This window comes from Haemorhous mexicanus, chromosome 1 (genome assembly GCF_027477595.1).
Source record: "Haemorhous mexicanus isolate bHaeMex1 chromosome 1, bHaeMex1.pri, whole genome shotgun sequence".
NCBI classification, from domain to species: domain Eukaryota; kingdom Metazoa; phylum Chordata; class Aves; order Passeriformes; family Fringillidae; genus Haemorhous; species Haemorhous mexicanus.
The window spans coordinates 32883412-32889456 of NC_082341.1; positions in this window are offsets into that span (position 1 = coordinate 32883412).

Consider the following 6045-nt stretch of genomic DNA (forward strand, 5'->3'; position numbering starts at 1 on the left):
GCATAATTAGCTGAAATTGATTGCATTGGTTTCTGGATCACAATGTGGCAGAATTGTGATTTAGAGTGTTTGGAAATGCAGCAGAGCTGGGCTATAAAATTTCTTGTGAAATATGTTAGAGGAGATGACTGTAATAGACTGCCTTTGCATGACCTCTTCTTCGGTCAGTAGTTAAATTCTGCCTTGTCCAGAAAAAAGCGAGGTGGAGTTCCTTGGAAGAGGTTGAACCCAGTATGTGCTTTCTTTTTGGTCTGAAGCAAAGGACATCCATGACACTTTTTTATATGCTGCTCTAATGCTGTATATTAACCTGTGTATAGAAGTCCGAACTGGAAATTTCAGGTTAGAAGACAGAGCAGTTGTCTAAGAGCTCAAGCACATAGGACACAACTCATACCAGATAAAACTATTTTCTTCCAGTCTAGTTATCTTTCTGAGGTGGTTGCCTTTATGATCCAGAGAGAAAAAGATGCACTTCTCAAGTGCAATTCCTCTGACTTCAAGACTTGCATTTTAAAAGGTGGATGGCACCCAGACTCTCTGACTAACTCTAATTTTGGCTCTATGAATCCCAGCTGCAACCAATCTGTTGCTTGAAATAGCTGCCGGTGTTGTCTTTCAGTGCCATGACAGAGCTTGTGGTGTCTATATGAATGGTTTAAGTGACAGCAAATGTAAGACAACATGGCTTTGATTAGCCCCAGTGAAGAGGGTGAAGCCAAGTCACAGAATTTTATATTTGCATGGCCATGCACACAGGATGTGTGCTGATAGCTCAGCTGATGTGTGATACCCCAACTGTACATCTGAGCTCAAAGGGTCATCAGCCAGGCTTGTTAATCACCTCAGTGTAGAGCTGTCAAGCAGAACAATGGCCCTCTACTTGTAGATCTTGGCTGAAGCTGTTATTTGATGGTTGGCCTGATCTTTCCTCTCCAAAAACTTGTGAATGGAATCCAATAATTATTCTTGGTTTATTTTGACAAGTGTTTCCACTGCTTCCCCCTCACTTAATATTTATCTGCATGAGCCAAGTTGGAGGCTTATGTTTTAAAGAAAATGAATGGTGAAATAAGACTCTGCATTCAGAATAAGCAGCCTAACTAGATGACCTGATTTTCAAAAATGCCAATTGCCCAGAAAAGACTTCCAGCCCTAGAGACCATTAAAAAAATCTTAGCTTTGTAACTGTTATTACAATTATTATTTATGGTATGTATTGCAGTAGTACTCTGGCAGCACACACAAAGACCCATTGTGTGAGGCACTGTACGACCACAGAGACCAAAGTTACACAGATTAAAATTCCAACTGCCTGTTCCATGGTGGAAACAAACTCAGAATGTGCACACCTCTCTCAGCCACCCCCTCCTTGGAAAATGTCTGTCAGCTATTCAAATGCTCTACTTTTTAATAGAATCAGTCAGCCAGAAGCCCTTGCAGGGCAGAAGAGGAGCCAGGAAGCTTTGTCCTGTGCACCCCATAATTTCTGAGACACCTCTGGACACTGCTTAAGGGTTCTCTCTGCTGCTCTCCGTCCCTGGGCATGTCACAGTCACTCAGTACGAGCCCAGCCAGTTTTCTCCATGCAGCACTAATGGCTTTGGCAAAATTGACAGGTCGCCTTATTTGTGGCTGTTTCTGTGCCTTTCACGCCCAATCAAAAATGTTTACAAAGGTGCAGTCAGGGAATGAAGGAGAGGGGAGCAGAAGAAAAGAAATCCAATTTTGTTTGGAAACACTTTCAGAGCTTAATTAGTAAAGAGGGGGGTGGGAAGGGGGGCTGAACAGGTGGTGTATTATTCTGCCAGGGATCTTCAAAAGCGAGGGAGTGCATATTGTTAGTTTTCTGCAGAATGAAAAATGAGAAGGTCGACAGTACCTGGGTACCTAAGAGCAGGTGAGCTGACGAAGTAAGGTCAGAGTTATGCACACATAGGCACTCAAAAATCTGCATAGAAAAAAAATTCTTTTTTACCCACGAGGGGACAGATCCCAGCTCTGCATCGGAGATTTACATGGATTCATATTCATTACATTAGCAGTAGCCACATTTAGCAGTGATTCCCAAAGGAGCAGGAAAATGATGGCCTCGAAGAAAGCTGCCACATTTCAAACTCTCCAGCTGTGCCTTGCCACCATTGCTGCATTCCACTGCCAAATGCAGTAATTTATGAATTTGTCTTTTTTATCTGAAAAAAATGTTAATTTACAGAATGAAGAGAAGAATGGGAAAGCACTAACATGCCTGGAAAAGAAATGTCTGTATTTTCCTTTAACTGCTTTATAACTATTTCTCTGACGCTGTAAATGTTATTTGTGTTCATAAGGTCATTATTATTTTGCATTAGATGCTTGAAAGAAAGCAGGGGTGCCAGCAGATAGAGCATTCCAGCTTACAAAAGAGTCATTCTGAAGACATGGTAGCCCAGCAAGACTACCACAGAGTTTGAAAACATAGAGAATGAATTATGAACAGTAATTATTTTTTGCTTTGTTTATTTAAGTACTGAGCATGGGCCATAAAAGTATAATAGATATTACAGTTGTTTCAAAAAAGCTATTTTATGTTGCATTGGATGGAACTACGTATATGTACATCTGTTCTGTGGGGCAGACCAGGACTTATACTTTTTTATTATTGAATTATTAGTAGAGTAAAGCAAAGTCTTTGTCATTTTTCTAACACCAAAAGGAAAAGAAGATGATTCCTAATTAAATATATGTCCCTCCCTTAGCACTGTTGCTGAAAGCATCAAGCAGAGCTATCTACAGGACCACTGAAAGAGTTTGCAGCCTGAAAAATATCTGCATAATAGTCTTAGTTGTGGGTTGATTCTATTTTGCAGTGTTTCAGTTTTCAGTCTAAGGGAATTAAATTGCACTGCATAAATTTTTTTGATTTTGTGGAGTATCCTAAGGCAGGAGGTCTAAAGTATGGTTTTCTGTAAAAGTTTTTGTACCTGGAGAGGCACCTTGGTAGGGGCGGAGCTTGGTAAGAGTCCAAGAGCAGCTCAGCTAAGGCTTTCTTATACTGCAGTTTAATAAGTTCAGCACTGTCACTGAGACCCAGGATAGAACCTTTGTAATTCAAAAAGTTTTGCTACTGTGGTGTTGAAAGGAATGAAGATCCTGTTCAAGTGACAGTAGTTCACATCCAGGGATATCTGCCAGCAGATCAGCAGGTAGGGCTGTATTAAAACCTTTATGTGCTCCTTTGTGAAACCAGGCATTTATAATGTTGACTAATTATGGTGTCTTCCCCCTGGTGCTCAATTATTCCCAGTTTTATGGGCTACTTAATGAAGCAAAATTCTCCATTAGTTTTTGAAATGTCTATACCATCTAATGCTAGGGGCTGCCTTCTCAAAATGATGTCTGCCTGGACCAAAGTCTCTCGCTCTGTTGATAAAATTGAGGCAAGGCACTGACAGAAGGAAATAATCAGCTCAAGACTCCAGGAAGGAAAGGTACATTTTTTTACCTGGCTGATGAAAAATAAACTGAATGGAGTAAAAAAAACCCCTCTTAATGACGACTCAGCCCATCTTGCTCTGCACCAATGAAATGCAAGATTAACAGTCCAAGAGAAGACAGGACCCCTCCAGTGGTCTCTATCCTGACACCGTGTAGGTGAGAAGAGCCAGCATGCTGTGCCTGCTGTGTGCTGCCTGTGGCACAGCAACCAGGTGGCAGCTATGAGCAAGGTCCTCAAGTGCCCCTGAGAGCAGGCAGGAGATGTTCTGCTGTGAGTCAAGAGGAAGGCTGGCACTGTGGCCCATCTCATGGGCTTAGTCAACACTGAATTCTCTAAATATCTCCAGATATCTCCTAGGTTCCCTGGCCAGTGAAGAAAGGAACAAAACAGAAGTGGTTTTGTCTCCTGCCTCAAAAAGTCATTCTAATACATCATCGATCTTTCTCATTGAAGGCGGTTCCCTTTATTTCACTTCAGGGTTTCACCTGTTCACTTTGTGCTATTCCTTTTCCTTGCTCCCATACTGAAAATAACAATCTCCTGGGCTTTCAAGTTTGTTTGCTGCTAGTGTTTAGGAGCTGTGAATCAAAGTCCTCTTTCACTTATAAGCCTTTCATAATGCCTCTGATTTTGGTCATGGTATGTAGGATTTACACCCGTGTAAATGAAATCAGTACATGACCCATGACAGGGGCTCCTTAGCAGTCTTTTTTTTAGGCTGTATAAATTAATTTTTCTTGAGTTTCCTCTCAGGATAGCATAAATTATGAGACAAAAACCTATAATTCACTGCTAAGCAAGTGGCAGTTACTCCCCCTTTACCACTTTCCTGCCAAAATTATGGGAGAATAGCTGGTGATCTCAGCTCATATTTGCATGGCATGAACAAGAGAGAAAAGAACTAGACAGAAAAATGCTTGCTCAGGTGTCAGGAAGACATGTACCCATTGTTGCCATTGCCTTGCTTCCAATGTGAGAAATTCATTGGAGAGCAGAGGCAACTGTCTTTGCCCTCTTGCTTCCTGGTTCCCCTTAATATGCAAAGGAGAGGATATTATTGTCCTATAGAATTTGTATTGATGAATGTACAAAATATTTTACTGGATGTTCCTGCTTGCTGAAATTGCATCATGAAGGTTTCTTTTTTTCTTTCCTCTTCTTTGATTCAAGAGCTCACTGTGTAAATATTAACTATAGCTATCAGGAGGCAGAGGAGAGTTTCAAGAGACCTGGCAATTTGATGTCAGCCCTTTAAATTATGATAATATTTCTTCTTGCACTGCGTCCTAAAGGTTATGCCCTGCACTTGGCCCACACAGAGACTGCAGCCTGATGGAAGCCCTAAGAAATGCAAGGCTCATCCTTTTGCTCTGAGGGCTACATCAGCAGATATTGAGGCTGGCTGTGACTGCCTCTGACTGCTCACCAGCTATGCATCAGCCACCCCTCAGGAGAGCTGGAGGGGCTCAGGTGTCAAAGGGCAGAGTATGAGAGACAAGAAATCCTGCAAGACCCCCATTTCACAGAAGCAATGTCCCTGCATAGGCTGCTGAATCAGGTGGTGAAGGTGAAGAAGCAGATGACTGTGTTGGCTGGCACACTGCCTGTTGTACTGAAGTCAGACAAACCTAGCTCGCTGGAGATGCTCCTGGCTTCTAGCACAAATCCAGTAATTCCTTACATTATGCAGGTGGGGATTACAGCAGTTTGGATTTTTCAGTGGTGTTGGTGATTGCTCAGCTTCATTTCTATTTGCTAATGTATCATCATGCTTCTGAAATAAGCTTAACCTTCTTTATTGACTTCCCAATGTAAAAGTATTATTATATGCCCACTCATATTTAGCAACAACTGAAGTTTTTCATCTTGAGATTCATCCCTTACTCTCTGCTGAACTGTGAGAGTGAGTTACTACCTTGTAAGTGACTCACAGGTATTTATTATTCTGTGTATAAAGGTCAGGTTTTAATGTTCTGAGTGATATATGGACATGGCTCAAGATCAGGCAGTCTTGAATGATAGGTCTTAAATTATGATCCTGTGGAAGAGGAAAGAAAAAAGAAATCACAACTTTTGTTAAACAAGCCTGAAAAAACACTTGCACATATTTGAGCTGGTGGTGGAAACCTGCCAATTTCAGAGGCTGGTTTGCTAAGCCATAGTATTGTGGCTCATGGAGCCCAGCTCAGAGAACTGAGAGGAAATTTTTAAAGGCCAGATTCATGTCTATCTATGCTTGCTTTCTGCTGTCTCTCAAAGTGGAAATATTCAGAATTAATAGATAACAGAGCTGATGGCAGACTGTAGAAGGATAATCCCCAAATGCCTTTCTGAGTGTGTCTTGACACTCTCACATCTGCTGGGGACCTCTAGGTGACCTTGCCTACACTTGTGCAACAGAGCTATCCTCAAGCACCTTGCTTCCCTATGCATGTGCATGGCCTTGAGGCATTCTTCTGTTGAGTGGATCAAAAACCAAGGTACCTTTGTGGGTCCTGCTGCAAATGCACATACCCTGTGATACAATTTTCAAGAATTCAGATCTTGGGCTCCAGTTCAGAAGAGCG